Source organism: Diceros bicornis, chromosome X (genome assembly GCF_020826845.1).
Source record: "Diceros bicornis minor isolate mBicDic1 chromosome X, mDicBic1.mat.cur, whole genome shotgun sequence".
NCBI classification, from domain to species: Eukaryota; Metazoa; Chordata; class Mammalia; order Perissodactyla; family Rhinocerotidae; genus Diceros; species Diceros bicornis.
Genome location: NC_080781.1, coordinates 62235424 through 62252648, shown reverse-complemented (window position 1 = coordinate 62252648; position 17225 = coordinate 62235424). Strand labels below are relative to the sequence as shown.

The 17225-nt window shown below is 50.9% G+C and overlaps 1 protein-coding gene across 3 annotated transcripts in view; it reads right to left on the bottom strand.

Moving 5' to 3' along the window:
* Positions 1–17225, bottom strand: part of STARD8 (StAR related lipid transfer domain containing 8) — a 59176-nt gene that overhangs the window by 14169 nt on the left and 27782 nt on the right. The window lies entirely within an intron of this gene.

Genomic DNA, 17225 nt, shown 5'->3' with positions numbered 1-17225 from the left:
TGGAACCACACAGGCAGCTATTTGTTCCCTACCCAGGTGGTGCCAGGGAGCAGTGGGGCTGGGATCGTGGGACCTGGCATTGTGGGGTTGAGGGGAGGTTGCTGGCTTAGCAGAGCTGCTCTGGCCATGGAGTCCTGCCCCCAACATTTCCTCTATTTCCTTAGCGCCTGTGACCAGGGGACCCCAAGGAGACTGGTAGGGTTTTTCCAAGACAGGAAGTACTCTCTCTTCCCAATGCTTTCCCACAAGGAAATCCAGGGTGACATCCTGGCAGCCAGGAGTGATAAGTAAAAGGACAAAATGGTATTTCAGAGATGCTGGGTGGCTAGACAAGGGAGGAAAGAGCGCGGGAAGGTGGAAGTCAGTCAGAAAAAATAACAGGCTCCTCAAGGGCCACACACTGATGAGGATTGGAAAGTGCAAAGAGAAGGCTCTGAAGCCCCTGGAGTCCCTGAGGGCTTTCGGGGCAAACGGGCAGGGCAGAGATGAACACCTGTGCATTTTCGTGAGTGTGTGCATCAGGTCGGTGCTGCCCCAGCATCTGTCTTTGCGTACAGCTGTAGCCCAGTTTGCTCATGTCCACGATCCATATGGATCGGTGTGGGATTGTACGCCTGTCTACACACGGCTACAGGCCCCTCAGTCTGTGCATGCACCTGTATCTGTGTGTGTGTGTGTGTGTGTGTGTGTCCGTGTTTTTTGTTACTGCAATTTTCTAACCTGTGATAAAGATTTAGGAATCACCAGGACCTCTGAGAGGTCCTGGAAAGCATTTGTTCCCATAGAGCCCAGCTAGCAGTACCTCAGCCCCTCTGGCCGGGGGCAATGCAGGCCTGGGAAAGGATCCAGGTCCGTAGGCCAGTGGTGGTCTGGGGGACGTGATAAGAGCAGCCAGAAGGGACTTCATGCACGGTGCGAGGGAGCATTTGAGGGACATGGTTTTGCTGCTAAGACAGCAAAGCCGGCTGCCACAACTACCTCCCTGTCTCCTGCTCCTCCCACACCCCCAGGAGAAGGCCCTTCCCATCCTCAGAGCCCCTCCAGCAGCCAGCTCTGCTTTCCTGTCATTAGGACAAAGGGAGGTGCCAAAGGAGAGACCAGGTCAGAGTTTCCAGACAGGCGAGCACAGAAAGAGACAATGACCCCTAAAGGGCCACAAGTCTGGTATGGCCACCCCAGGCAGGGGAGACAATCCCCACAGATAGGCCTGCATGTCAGGAACACACCCTTGAAGTCCACTGCAGCCCTCAGTCATTCATGCCTAGAGGTAGAAGAAAGAGGAGGAGAGGGAAGGAGAGAGGCACCTGCCTGCCCATTACTTCCGTCCTCCTTCCTAAGCCTGAAGGAGGTGGGAGAATAAGTGATGAAGTCCTGTGTCTTACACATCTGCACCACCTGCCCAAGTCATGGAGCCCATGGAGTGTGCTGGGATGCCTGCTCCTCTAGTGCTAGGCAGTGGCCCTACCCAGGGTTGGCAGGAATGGGACCAGCTCACTCAGGTGTGCGCCAAGGTCTTTCATTCCTGCCTAGAGCCCTGTAGCCCCCAGCTATTCAAAGCGTGATCCCTGGAGCAGCAGCAGCAGCATCACCTGGGAGCTTGCTAGAAATGCAGAATTCCAGACCTAGTGAATCAGAATCTGTATTTAAGTAGATCCTTAGGTGATTTGCATGCACATTAAAGTTTGAGAGGCAGTGGCCTAAATCACCTAGCTCAAGGATTCTCCCCCTTGGATCCACATTAAAATCAGCTAGGAAGCTTTTAAAAAATGCCAACTCCCATGGGCAACATCCCTGGGGGCTGATTTAATTGGTCTGTGGTGGGACTCTCCAAATCAGTATTTTTTAAAAGCCACAGTATGGGGCATACTATGGCCCAAGGGAATTTTCCAAGTTGCACAAAGTTAAAGTGTCACAGATGACATTGTGACCTTGATCTATTAATTCCCTGTCCAGCACTCTTTTCCACTGAATTATGCCACGTGCCCTCAGATGCCAGGTAAACAAAGGGCTTAGACTCAAAGGGACCAACTCCAGGCCCCCGAACTATTTGCTGCCCCTTCTGGTCTAGTGGAGTTACAAGCCTGAATTCAAATCCCAGTGCCTCCAGTCACCAGCTCTCTGACTTTGGGCAAGCTGTTTAATTTTTCTAAGACTCAGTTTCCTCCTCTATAAATTGGGGGTAATAGAATCCACTTCTAATAGCTACTGAGAGCATTAAATAAAATACTGGAGAGAAAAAAAACCCTGTCACACAGTACCAAGCACTCAACAAATGAGTTCCCTTCCCTCTCTGACTGAAGAGTCCTGAGGAAAAAGAGGAAACTGGAGAAAGAGGCTCAGCTAGTGTTCCCTTCTGGGTCTGGAAAGTGGCTGCATCCACCTCATTGTTGGAATTAGAGAATATGGCTCAGGGAAGTGAGGTTAGGAGGCAGAAGCTTCAGAGGCCACAGGAGCTCCAATAGACAAAGCAGCCACGGAGTCTGAAGCAGGGCTATGGACTGAATCCCCAGCAGCCCTCCCTCGAAGGAATGTGGAGAATGTGATGCGTTATTACTCAACAGGATGTCAGGGACATTGGCTCCCAACAATATGCCACATTATGGAGGGCGGGGAGGCCCTGAGGCTCCCTCCCAGATGGAGCAGTCAGGCACAGGTGTCTTGGTTATTAAGGGCTGAGCTAAGGTGCTTTGCCTTCATGCCTCCCACCCGTCCCAGCCTGCCCAGGCTGGGACCAGGAGTGACCACCCACCCCCAGTAGAGTCAATTCACCTTGGGGCTGGGGCCCAGGTGGCCCAGACTGAGGATAGTCCTTTGTGCCTGGCAGGGAGAGTGACACTGGGCAGGCTGAGGCGAGTGATGTAGAAATGTCTGTGGCCCTTGGTCCTGCCTCTGTGTCCAGATGTGCAGATTCCAGTAGTTTCAACTGCTATTTTCTGCAGGCCATGCTCTGGCCAAGGCTAGGGTGATATGCCAGGAGAGGGCAGGGATGGCACTCAGATGGCACAAGCTGGACTCCACTGAGATTTAAGTCCAGACTCTTTCCCTTGGGAGGGGCCCAGCTGATCTGAGCCATAAGAGTTGGGGGAGAGGGCATACTAGAAAGCCCCAGAGTAAACTCAGGCCTCAGGACCACACACACAGGTCTCCTGCAGGGAATGTCAAAGAGGGAACGGCTGAGCAGCAGCGGACAGTTTCAGAGGTCAGTGACAATATCTGCACCTATACTTACACAGGCCATGTACCAGGGGTCCTCTTAGCATGGAGCATTCTTCTATGCAGAGAAGGATGGAATGAGGACAAAAGCAGGGCTTCTGTTCTTGAGAAACGCTATATGAACAGGGGTAGAGTTTATGCACCCAGGAAAAAGGCAGCAACATTTCCCACGGAGGAAATGCAATAATGCCCATAGATGATAACTGAGTGGGAAAAAAAGCTTTTTCCAGTCAAGCTGGCTCCCCTACTTGCTGCCTAAGTCATCTTAGGCAACTTCCTTCATTCTTTAAGCTTTGGTTTCCAGTCTATACAGTGAGGACTAACAACTTTCCTGCCTACCTTGATAGTTACTGCGTGGATTTGGTCGGGTTTCATCTGGTTTTGAAAGTGGCTGTATGAATGCTATCATTAGAGAGGGCTGCTTTGATTAAGACTAGATGAACTTTGTATTCACATAGTCTTTAAGGCTCAGTTCAGATTATGTCCTAGTTGTAAAGAAGTGAGAAAGAGAGCTACGCAGAAAAGAGAAGACAATAGGCAACTAAGCTGCAGGGGGTCAGGCCTCAACCAGCCAATGTCACCAACTCCACTCTCTTCAAGCCACTATTGAAGAACTCGAGTCCTTATGCCTTGTGGTTACTCAATGGGCTGTGAGAGAACTGCCCAGGACCCAGTTCAGCCTCCTCCCTCCCAACCGAAAGGCCAGCTCAGGCCTAGGGACCAGGCAAGACACAGGGCCCAGGACAAGCAACAGGTAGATGTCACAGAGGCCCAGATCAAAGTGTCCTTGTTACTGCTGGAGCAGTAACCTCTCAACTCGGGCTGCACATTATAATCTGGGGAGCTTTTAAAAATGTCAGTGCCTGAATCCCAGTCATGACCAATTAAATTAGAATCTCTGGGGACAGGGTTAGTTTTTTTATTTGTTTTGGAGAGCTCTCCAGGTGATTCTAAAGTGTAGCCAAGATAGAGAACCACTACCCTAAACATATGTGGCCAGTTGAAAAGCCACAGCATAGGTCTCTGGAAAGACTCTAGCCAGAAGCCACACTTAGGCCCATTCTAATCACTGGCCCATGTCCTCTCCAGGCTCAAGTGCGGAAGGTGAGAGCAATGAGCAGAAATATGAATGCATATGGTGGGAGAGGGGAGGGTAAGTCTGTGGTGTTTGTGATGGTAATTTATTCACAGTTAGCTTATTCCATAAGGCAGTACTCAACAAATATGTTGATTTCCTTTACCTTACTTAGCTTCCTATTTGGAAAGGCATCTCTTCCATGGCCCTCACCATAGGATGGGTGTCTCCAAAGCAAGGTCTAGTATCAGCGTGGTCTCTCCCACCTTCAGTGAGCACAGGAAGAAAAGCCAGCGTTCTGAGGGGTGGAGAAAAACCTGGAATGCCACTGTCTACGTGACAACCCAAGTTCTCAAGGTGGGCTCTGTGAGGCCAAGCTGGTACCCAAGGTAGGTAGAGAGGCAGCTTACCACTCCAGGCCCTGCTGCTGTACCTGGGAAATGCTGGGTCCTGGCAAACAGCTTCTCAGATCATTTTTCTTGGTTGACGCAAGGCCCATTTCCTTTGCCCACCCCACTCCTAGAGAGGGACCCCACTTAAGGAGCAGATGTTGGCCTTTTGGCAGAGGGCTTATATTTCATTTGGCCCCAAGAGCTTATGACCAGCTCCTGTCACCCTTCCGTAAGGACACACTAAGGGGCCTAGGCCACAAGAAACGTGCCCACTCAGCCTGGAGCCTTGGATCCCTCCACGGCAGCGCTTCATTTGAATTTGCACAAAGGAGCCCTTTAGGTTGGCAGTGACCTTGGTAGAGATGCTACAACAGGTGACTGCCTGGCTATGCCACCCCTCTCTCAGGGACCGAGGGACAGGGACCTTCACAAGGGCCTGTACTAAGAGCTATCATGGATTCCATGACTGCTAAGACCCTCCCTCCTGACCCTGGAATGGACATTCAGGGGGATCTGCAATATCCTGTCCACTGGGAGGTCAGGTACACTTGTTGTCTCTCCCTGCTCCTGCTGCTCTTAGCTGGAATCACAACTCTAACTAGATTCTTACAGGGGAGGGAGGTGGAGGGAGGAAGGAAGACAAGACCAGAATAGCTCTCATCCCACATTCCAACCTCATAGGAGGGGTGCCGCAGCAAGGGCCTCTGGATTTCAAGTAGCCTAGCTTGGCTGTGCTAGACACTTGGCTGGCCTCCAGCTTGTTAGGTTGCCCCTACTGCACCTGTTCGGATGCCAGACTCAGTCTCAGCTGGAGCTACAGCTGGATGCCAAGCTCCTGGGGCCATGCAAGCAACACTTTTGCAGTCTCTCTGTCACAACTGAGGTACCACCAAGGCAAACAGCCCAGGAGGGTACAGCACCATGGGACTGACTGGTAACAAAATGAAGCCACTGAATCTTCTTGCTGATCAGTGGCAGGCTCACATGTGTGGCTCTCCACTCTAATACCCCTCTCTCCTTAACACTCCAAGTCCACATCACAGCCACAGGGCCACAGGGATCCTCAACCAGGAACAATTTTACCCCCGGGGGGACTTAGGCAATGTCTGGAGACATTTTTGGTTGTCACAACTGTGGAGGAATAGTACTAGCATCCACGGAGTAGAGGCCAGGGATGCTGCTAAACCTCCTACAATACACAGGACAGCCCCACAACAAAAGAAAGGTTGACTCCAAACCTGAAGTGTGAGACCATGAAGGTCATCCTCCACCTTACCTAGGGGCCTCAGGCACCTCCAAGCAGCCCCACCCCACCCTGGGGATGTCTTGAGGAAAGGCAAAGAATGGACGCAATATTCAATGGAGGTCCCTTGTCTTTGGACACTGTGGACCCCTTGCAGGGTCAGCCAGGGAGAGGTGGCAGTTCTAGTTTAGAACTTTTATAAATATAGAAGTTATACAAGGAACCCCAACCATGTCTGGGACACCATGAAGCTGTGGCCTGAGCTGTAATTATAGCAGCTGTGAGAGAGGGTCATGAGGGCCCTGTGGCTAAACCAGACTTCTGGCCTGCTAGGGCTGCTTGAGAATTTGGGTCCAGGGTCAGCCTTGCCTGTGGTCTCCTAGGCCAGCACTTGATACAGCAAGGCCAAAGCAGGCAGCTGACATTCCTGCCTGGTCCATGGCTTCCCTGTGATAGCAAAGTTCAAAGCTGTCACCTGCTCTGCCACAGTCACTCCATTAGCTTTCCTGCCCCCAGGGGATCCTGCCCCCAAACCAGTCCCAGGTGCTCTGACAAGGTCATGGTGACAAGGAAAGACAGGTGTTTTAGTAAGTCATGTGCTACTCCATCACCTCCAGTCCCCAGCCTGCAGGCAAGAGATGCCAGCCTAACCGGTCTCGGGCAGATGTTAGACCAGTGGTAACTGCTCTCCACTGAGGAGAATATGGGTGGAAAGAGTATTGTATTGAAGGTCAGCAGAACTACATTCTGGCCTTAGCTCCACTAGGAACTTGTTGGGTGACCTTGGGTAAACCACTACCTCAGTTTCTCCATCTTCTAACAGCCACTCACCAAAATCTAGACCCAGAGCAGACATATGTGTGATCAGTGGCTGGTTCAGTAGAGGGAGCCTCTTCCTGCACATTCTCTTCTGGGAGACTCAAGTGAGGGTCCTCAGTGGGTACCAAGACCAAACCCATCTTCCCCTCCTAATCTGGCTCTCCTGATTTCCTGCCTCCAAAGGCACCAAACACCTAGGGTTAAACCTCCAGTCATCCTGGTCTGTCCTCTCCTCGCTCATTTATTTAGTCACCAAGTTCTATCAACTTTTCCATCAAACGGTCTTGGTTTCCCACACCCAACTGTGCTCTAGGTTCTCAGGCCTGGATTACTTCAGCTCTCCAAGTTCCCAGCCTCCAGTCTCTCCTTCCAACAGATCATCCTGCTAGCTTCTTCTTCCAAGAGCCCAGCTCTGACCTGGCCACTCTCCTACTCTGTAGCCCAGCGGGCTCCCCACTGCCCACAGCCCAGAGCAGACATCAGACTGCTTTCTACCTGGCACTTGAGGCTCTCCACACTCTAGACCCAGCCTGACGAAGTTGCAAACTCCTATTGTTTATCAAGATGGAAGTCAAGTATCTCCGACCGTGAAGGCTTCCTTCTCTGACCACTCACCAACCCCCTAGCACCCAATGGCTCAGTTAAATTAAGTGGCCCTTTATACATTCCCATTACCTTCTCAGCAGCACATGAGTCTATCTCCCCCATTCAACCAGAGCTCCATTGCACTGGGTCCTGTTGGTCTCAGTATCCCTACTGCAGTGTAGTAAGGGCTACTAAATGTTCTGGCAACACCTAGACAGAAAGTCCTGCTTCTCAACTAGACAGTGTGTCGGCCTCTGACTCCATCCTCTCCTCTGGTATCACCACAGCAAGGACCCAGAGGTGAGCACATACCTGCAACTCAGCAACTCGCTGACTGGCAGAACACCTTGCACCAGGGCAGAAACCACAGGGCCAGGAACAAAGGCCCGGAGACGTGAGAAGGAAAAATGAACTCTGTCTGAGGGTAGAGGCATTCTGGCCTCAAGGACCACCTAGCTCTCCCATCCCAAGCTCTCATGAGGGCATCCAAGCTCAATTAAGAGAAGGATCACGTGCCATCTCCTGCTTCCCTCTCCTGGCCTGTAAAGCCTTGGCAGTCACCCATTTTGACCCTGTGCCACCACTTCTACATCCCACTCCCCTTGCCTACTTCCCTTTCCTTCTGCTGAGGCCAAATATAAACTCCCGGGTAGGAAATGCCTTGAAGGAGCCTGGCCCCACCCTGAGATGCAGAGAAAATTGTCTCTGACAGAAAGGAAATGGGCCTGAGAGAAGTAGCCTCCTCAGGCGGGGCCTGTTCTTCCTCTGGGAGCCAGCAGACACAACCCTTCCCCTGAGTCCTGTGGCCAGCCAAAAGGAGGGCTGTGAGGCCGTGAGGCCGATCACAAAGGAGAGGGCAGGGGCCTAGACCCTTGAGAGCAGGGAGTAACAATGTGCATGTTCAGGCCATGGTGGAGTGAAGGGAAGGAGAACCCAAAGTGGTGGCCTAATGGCTGCGTAACACCTAGGAGCATAGAGGTTTTGGAGTACAGTGGGAAGAATAACAGACCAGCAATCTGAAGATGTGGCTTTTAGTGCTGGCTCTGCTACTTCTTAGCTGTGGCTGTGCTATGATACTGAATGTAATTATTAATAATAATTAATAAGGGAGACACTAATATTTACTGAGTACTTACTATGTGCCAGGCCCTGGGCTAAGCACTTTATACAGATCACATTGGGGAAGACTTAACTTCTCTATGCCTCAGTGTCCTCATCCGTAAAATACAGATATGATCATAGTACTGACAACACAAGCTTTTTGCAAGTGTAAACTGAGGTAATAATAATAACAGCCAAAGGGTACTGAGTTATTGTTATCTCCTAGGCATTTCTTTAGGTACTTTTTATATGGTTTATATCGTTGAATCATCACAACAACCCTGTGAAGTAAGTGCTATGATAATATTTCTATTTGACAGATGAGAAAATTGAGGCCCAGAGATATCAAGTAACTTGCCCAAGGTCTGCAGCTAAGAAGTGGTGGGCCAAGATGGAAATCCAGGCAGTCTGGCTCCAGAATCAGGGCCACCAAGTTAGAATCCTCCTCATTAAATGGGAGAAATCATCTAGGCCGTAGACATAAAAAACATATAGCAGGGTTTTTGCAGTATGAACTCTTAGCCTGAAGTAACTTCCCATCAGTGGAGAAAGCACTTGAGCATCCCATATCTCATTTGGTCCCCACAAGAGCCCTGTCCAAAGCAGGCCTACTGCACAAATGGGGAAACTGAGGCTATGAAAGGTCAAGTGGCTTGTATTGGACTACAGATGGGGCCAGCAGCCTGTCTAAATGCGAATAGCCTCCCTTTTGATCTGTTCCCATGTCAGCCTCCTGAAGCTCTCCCCTCCAAATCCACTCTTTCTTGACTGTGCACTTATTCAACTAATATTGCTTGAGCACCTACTCGGTGCCAGGCCCTATGCTAGGCACCAAGGTCTGAAAACTGAACAAAAGCCGAACTCCCCTAGAGTACTCGACCAGAGCTGCTACCCAGCCCAGAGCAATGGAACTGGCAGCTGGTACAGAAGGAAGCTTGCAACACCCAAGAGTTCAGAGGTGGGAACATTAAGGGGGAGGGCTAGAGCTTCTAGACAAACCCCTCCCACCCCATACTCAATTCCAGCACGGGCCACGCCAGCTGGAAGGATCACAAGTTAATCTAGCCAGGCTCCTGCCTACCCCTAACCACCCACACCTTCTAAATAATGCAACCTGGTTGTCAAGACAGCTCATTAAAATGTCCCTTCTTCCCTGATGCCATTCAGCACCCTGCTCTCCACCCCCAGTGCTGGAAGGTGCTAATCAGGCGGGTCTGCTGCTGATGTTAGAACCCTCCCCCCCCAATTCCCTCCTGCACATCCTCCTCCACTCCAATGCAGCTCTGCTTTCAAGCATCAATACCCAACACTTAGAGTTTTCTCTCCTCTCCATCTGTCCACCAGGGGGCCGGGCAGGCAAGGACCTGGGGACTGTCTGCCCAGGAATGACTGATCACTGGTGGGTGCAATGACCAGTCAGGGGCAGAAGGGATACCTAAGCCTCAGCTCTTGTCTCCTGGCCAGGCATCTGCAAAAGGGAGAGAGAGAGGCATGGCACAGTCACTAAGAGTGTGGGCAGGGAAGTCAGTCTGCCTGGGTCTTGATCCCAGCTCCATCACTCCCTAGCTGCATGACCTCGGGTAAGTTCTTCATTTAACCTCTCCTTGCCTCAGTTTCCTCATATGTAAAATGGGGATGATGATAGCAGTGCCTACCTTACAGAATTGTCACGGGAGCTAAGAAAGTTGAAATGTGTCAAGAATTTAGAAGAGTTCACTATTATTATTGGTGTTATCATCATAACTACAGCTTGTTGTAGTCTCATAAATGCCACTAAAGGAGGCCAGAGTAAGGGAGGCCTGTAGGTGGGCATGGCCAGGGAGAGCTTCTCTGGACAAGGTGGAATCTGAAGTGACAGAAAATTCCAGACCTAATGCCCAGGAGGTGGCAGGTTTGAGCACTGCATATCCCCAGGTCAGTGAAAAACAGCAAAGTGACAAGCTGGCAGAAAGTAGTACTAAACAATAATAATGAGAATTCTGTTTATATTTTTGGATTTAATAGCCAACAACCCCATGAGGTAGGTACATATCTCTATTTCATAGCTGACAAAATGAAGGCTCACAGAGGTTAAGTGATTTGCCCAAAGTCACCCAGTGCCCCTGCTCTTCACCATTATACTCTTCTGCCCTAGGCACCATGTGTACAACTCAGGATGTGTTTTGCTTCGGCTCCACTTTGGCCCTGATGGTGCTCAGGGCAGGCCACCCCAAGATGCACCACTCTGGTATGTAGATTGTTTCGAGATAAAGACTCAGAAGACTCAGGAAGAACATTTGAGTTTCCCCTCCCAAACTGCCTAAAGAATTTCACATACAAGATCTGTTTCAGGAAGGAGCCATTGTTACATGATGGGTGTAGTATAATGTAAAATAAGATGCTGCGATAGGAAAAACAGGAAAGGCACCAAGCCCATTTTATCAAAATTTCTCTCTCTCTCTGGCCACATTCTCTACAGGTGGCCCTGAAAAGAGTTGTCAGACAAACATTTGCATTTCTATCTCCATATGAATTGTCTTCTTCCCCTTTGAAATCCCAAACCACTACCACCACCCCCACCCCCCACCACCTTCCACACCTTTAGCTATAATACTTAAGCAAGCAGCTTAGGCAGAATGATGAGCTGCTCATTTCTGAGTTTCTCTCACGTATACATGTTATTAAACTTGGTATTATTTTCTCCTGCTAACCTGTCTTTTAATTATTTGGCCAGCCGTAAGAACCTTAAAGGAAACGGCAGAGGGGGAGTCTCCCTTTTCCCCGACAGCCCCTCTCCCACATGCCCCTCTTTATTTCCCCCATTTAGAAGGCCCCTGCTCAGGTGGGGGCTGCTGACACCAGATGTTTGGGGCCAAGTGCTTCCCAAGCTCCCCGCCCCTGCCCCAGCCTGACTTGACCTCAGCCTAGAGTCAAAAAGCTGGCTGCAAGTGCCTATCTCACACCTCAGACAGACCAGCCTTTGGCCAGCCCAGATAAAGGACAGGAAATCCTCAGCCACCTCCCCTGGAAGATGCTCCCTCTACCATGGGAACAGAACTGCAGCCTGGGCAGAGGTTCCTCTGTGGTAGGGAAGCTGCCGAGTCAGCCCTAGCTGCCTTGGCTGCCGGGTGTGGTTTGGGGGAAGCAGGGAGGGCTGAGCGTCAGGAGACCTGGGTTCCAAATCCTCCCTCCCTGGAGACCGTGCCGTCCCCCTCCCTGGAGACCATGCCGTCCCCCTCCCTGGGCCTTAGGTGGGGATCACCAAGGATCACACTGGGGGGATCACATTGTCTATCTTATTGGGCTGCTCTCAGAACAGAATGAGATCATGGAAATGAAAGTGCCTGGGAAACTTTAAAGAAATGGGAGGACTCATAGTTGTCATCGTCATTAACTGCTAGAGGAATGGCTGAGTTGGTGTTTCCCCCTGTCTGATTCACTCTTCTGGGCCCCACTGTGGGCGTGGCTCATACTCATTTCTGGCTTCAGTGCTCCTTAAAATATCCCCTTCACCCCATCCCCACCAGCTCAAGAGACAAAAGCAAGTGGCAGGAAAGCAGGATACACTGGCAGCCCCCACACAGTAACCTACAGTCAACCCATCAAAGTGAGCACCTCCTCTCACCAGGCTTTCCGTCTGCTACAGGGAAACCAAGAAGAAGGCCCTTACCCTCCAAGGGCTCCCCAATCATGAGAGCTGGCTGGACCTAAACAACAAACAAATCAGAGAGCTGTATGAGATGTTTGGACCCAGGACTTGGAGGGTTCAGAATCTACCTGCTGGAGTCACCAGAAAAAGATAATGGAGAAGTCTTCTGGAAAAGTTCAGGCTAGAAATAAACAGAAGAGTGTGAGGGGCTTCTGGAGCCTCAGATCCTGCCCCCAGGGCCATCAACAGTAGCATGTGCATAGGAGAGTAATGAGGCTGGGAAGGGGGCAGGTCAGGTCCCCAGAGGAGCACTTGGAGGAGCTGAGGCTATTTGGCCTGAAGAAGATGCAGAGGGACTCATTTTCTGTCCTCAGACTCCTGAAGGTTAGAGAGTAGACAGGGTCTAGGTGGTTCCAGGGTGCAGAGCTGGGACCCAGAGGTAAAAGCCACAGGGAGACAGAGTTCAGCTCAATGTAAGAAAAAACTTTCAGACATTCCATGAATGAAAGCAACTGCCTTAAAGCATTGCTCTCCCAGGTATTGAAGATGGGTGAACAGGAGCTGCACAAGCACCGGCAGGAAGGCCCAAGCTGCAGAAGGAGAGCTGGGTCGAGTGCCTTCTGAAGGCCCTTCTCCCCCGTGCTCTCTCTGCTTCCTACCTCTGGGGTGTCATGGGAGAAAGCACAAAGGTGACTGGAGCTGGCTAGGCCTCAGCCGGTTCCCACAGAGACCTGGGATCCCAGGAGCATCTTGGGCTGGTACTACCCAGGGGGAGCAGGTCACTCATTAACTTGTGGCTGAATGGGTTACAGGGTGGTGACCTGGGACAGATGCAAACATGGGGAGGGGCTAAAAACCCATGCTCAAGTAAAACCCAAGCTGTGGCAGTTCAAGGCACGGCCAGCCCAAACTGACCAGCCAGCTGAGAATGTTTAGTGACCGGGCCTGGCAGAATTTGAACCTAGCTCACCCTTGCCTTGTGGATACAAAAGAAGTCTTGACTAGGAACGTATACTTTCACAGCTGGAAGGGAGCCTGAGAGACCACTGAGTCCATGTCACCTGCCCTGCCCATTTTAAAGATGTGGAAACTGAGGCCCAGAGAAAGCAAATGTCCTCTCTAAAGTCACTCATGGAGAGGTAGCTTTAGAGAGGAACAACCAGAAACCAGGTTTCCTGACTCTATACTAGGCTCACAGAGTTCACTAAATGTTGGTTCCTTCTCTTCTTGCTGAAACTGCAGAAAACTGCTTGTGGTTTAGAGCTTTCTAAATTGGACCTCGGTCCTAGCCTGACCCTTCCCAACTCCCACTGGTTGTCAAGAAACAGGCTCTCTGAGGAAGGCCTCCTCTTCCACTACAGAGGCCTCAGGCTCACAGCAGCAGCAGCAGCAGCAACAGCAGCAGTGTGGCTGGCAGCTCAAGTCCCAGCCTGGTGTGGACAGACCTACAGCTGTACTGAAAACAGCCCAACCACACAGCCAACACACACAGCCCAACTCCAACCCCAGTGACAGCTGACCTTTTGGGTGGGTATTTCTTGCTCTTTTAGACTTTTGAATTAAGAGCAAGGGGTCAACTGTTGCTGGAAACATCCCCACTCCCTTCTGACTCTGATGCCTAAAAAAACTGCTTACCCCACTGTCCGTCTGAATCCCTATCAACTCAACTCCCTGTCCCTCTCAATACCACCCAGGCTTAATGTGTGTCTTTCAAACAATGTGACTAACTACTTCTGTTTGCCCAAGCTAAGACAGAGGGGCAGAAGTTTAACTGGCAACAGAAGTTCCTGGGACTGAGTGTTTGTCAATGTCCCCATGCGGGAAGGTGAGGGTTCAGGATGGGGTCCCTTTAAGGCCTAGGGTGGACAGGGAGGTAGTTAATGGCCATTCCCTAGAGGTGACTTTCCAAGGTGGTTATTAGGTGGCTCAATCATTAACCAAGCAGTGGCAAGACCCCAAGCTTGTTGGAAAGGAGTCACTCCTTTCCCAAGAACAGCCCAAGAACAGGAGGCTGCAGCCAGGGAGAGCACTCATGGGGTCTTTCTTTCCCTCTCACAGCCTGCTCTGCGGTTGTGGGACGAGAGGCCTGGATGAGGGAAGCTCTCCCTCAGCCCTCCACGGGGGTGGAGGAGGGCTGGCCCGGATATGGAGGAAGTCAGCACACCCTTACTGGGGTGGGAGGGAAAAGAGAGACAGTGAGGGTTTTTATCATAAATGAGAGAGGAAGCTCCAAGCTGGGCCGTGGTGATTAGATGACAAGCTGGGAAAGACGCTCATCCTGAATGCATCCTGTTTTGCTCTGAACTGGCCTCAGGAGCCAGGGGCAGGGGAGGGGCCAGGAGGAGAGCACCCTCCCAGGAATTCTCCCAGGCCTGCCGACCTCAAGCTCCTAGGTGGCCCTGGAACTGGGGAGGTGAGTGAGCGAGTTAGAACTCCCATCTACCGCTAGAGATCCAAGGCACCGAGTTTCCACAAGAAGCCTCCACAAGTCAGCCTCAGAAGCCAGAGCCGCAGAGACAGGACAGCCGGTGCTGTAAAATAAGGGGCTAGGGCTCCATAATCACTCCTGTTCAGACCTTTCCTGGGCCTCTCTTCCAAGGTTCAGCTCACATGTCACTGCCTCTGTCAGTCACCTTCCTCTCAGTCAAAAGCAATCGCTCCCTGGTCAGGCCTGCCAGGGCAAAACGTCCTTCTTAACAATTGGAAATCAATACTGCCAGGATATTTGATGACCTTAAGGGACTGTTTTAGGTGTGATAGTTGTACAATGGCTATTTTTTATGAGTCCCTATCTTTTAGAGATATCTACTGAACTAATTATAGATAAATTGATAAGGTGTCTGGGATTCATTTCAAAATAACAAAAAAGAGGGTGAAGCAGACGGAGGTGTACATAGGGAAGGACTGACTATGGGCTAATGGCGGCTGAAGTTGGGTGATGAGCACATGGGGCCTTATTACACTAACCATCTCTACATTTATATACGCTTGGAATTCTTCATAATAATCTTTTTAAAAAGCCCTCACTGAGGAAAGACTTAGTGTTTCATGTATTATTTATGCTACTAACCCCCAAACTAGATGGTAGATTCCCTGAAGGTGGGGGTTGTACTCTGTGTCCTCCACAAGACCTAGCACAGCACTTCGTAGTTTACAAAGCACTTAGCCATGGATCCCCTCGTTTAATCCAGTGAAGTGGAAAAAGCAGGTAGAAACCAAGAGTAAGAGAGGTCAAGCGGAGCGACAGAGCCTAGAGTTAAACCTCCATGTATCCAGCTCCCAGCCCCCTGTTCTTTGCTCCATGCCACCTTGGACTCCTGAGGAACTTAACATCCAGTTCTATAGTCCCTGCACAGGTGGGGTAAACAGGGACAGCAACTGTTGGCATGCCAGTTCCCAAGGTGGAGGGCTGGGCAAGAAGAGACTCAACACACAAATACAGCACTTCAGACTGTGACAAAGGCCCAGATTATGGCCTCCAGTCCAGTGATTCAAGTGTACCAGGACCCCCCTACACACATACACACATACACACAAAAGCCAAAACCCTGAGTCACAGATGAATAGAGCCTTAATGAACACTTGACACCAACCATGTGCACAGCCCTGTGCTCAACTACTCTGTTTAGGGCTGCGGGGCGGGGGACCTCACACTTCCCATCCTAAGGCCTTGCATCTTTGAGATTCCGTATCTCTATTTTATCTGATAACAGCCTCCCAAAGGCTCAGCGTCATGACACTTGATCCTACCCAAACTGGGAGCCCAAGAAAAAGTTCTCTCTATTCTATTCAAGCCAGAGACAACTCTCTCTTCCAGCCAGAGACCCCGTGCCCTACCTTTTCCAAGAAGGTGAGGGCGCAGCCTGCCTTTGTTAAGCCTGCCATCCATTGAACCTGAACTTTCCACAGCTAGAACAGGGAGCTCCAGGAGTCTCCTGGCAGAAAAACACTGGCAGCTGTGACAGCATCCCGATTAGAGACTCCATCCTCTCCTCCCTTTGGGATCTTCTTGCTTTTGTGTCACTGCTGCTATCCCTATACCTGGCTCCAGGGGTCTTCTGCTCACTCTCCAATCCATAGTCCTAATAATGGAATTTTAAAACTTCAAGAAGACGGAGAGGATCAAAGTTCGGGCCTCTTTGTGCCACTTTCTTTGCCTCTCTGCTTAAACTCAGGAGGTGTTGTGCTTTAAAAAAGAAGGCCCTTCCATCCTCCCTGCACCACTCATGCCCCCACCCCAGCACTCACACAGGGTACACAGCCCCTTTGCACACCTTCAGACCCTCTTCTTGCTCTAAACACCTCCAGATATCATCTCCCAATACCCTCTCCTCTCCAGACTGGAGAGTGGGGGAAGCTGCAGATGTACAGAGAGGTTTAGCATACTTCTCCAAGAGTCACTTAAGGGGTGAAGAGAAGGCAAGCGAACAGGGGAGATGGGACTGTGTCCCCGTGGTGTTTTCTAGGGCTAACTACAGAGGCTCAGGGAGCAGAAGTTCCAAATCCCAAATTCAAAATATAGTTGGACAAAGGCCAAATCCCAGAAATGAGGACCAGCCCAGAATGTCCAGCGATATGGTAGCTGTAGCCTTAGGGTGAAAGAATCCCCCACCCCAACACCATCATGCACATCACACTCTTCCTGCTGACTCCATCAACCACTCGGAAACCACCTGCAGCCACCAATGTCTCTACACCCTTGGGCTGCCTGCCCTCCCATAGCCTGACAAGAATTGTCTGTCCTTCATTCCAGGAGGATGAAAGTGAGGGGAAAATTCAGAGAGCAGTAAGACAGACGGACAGTGGGTGGGGACAGCAACTCGTAGAGTGGGGGTGGAAACAGGTCCCACAGTAGGAGTCAGGGATTGAAAATAGCCCTGGGTGTGATTTATCACCCTCTCCTCCTGGGTCTGCAGACCTGGATGCTCCAAGTGGAGTGGGACAGAGACAAGCCAGGGCCCTCCAGCCCAACATCTGGGGCACCTAACCTCTGGGATCCTGGCTCTACATTGGCCCCAACCCTCTCCAGCTTCAGTCTGGCTGCTGTCCTGCTCACCCTCCCCACGACTGGTTTTCCAGCTGGTTTAGTTGCATAATCACCACAGAGCTCTCCATCTACAGAGCTCTCCATCTACATAGCTCCTGTCGACCCAAGCATCTCAGAGATAA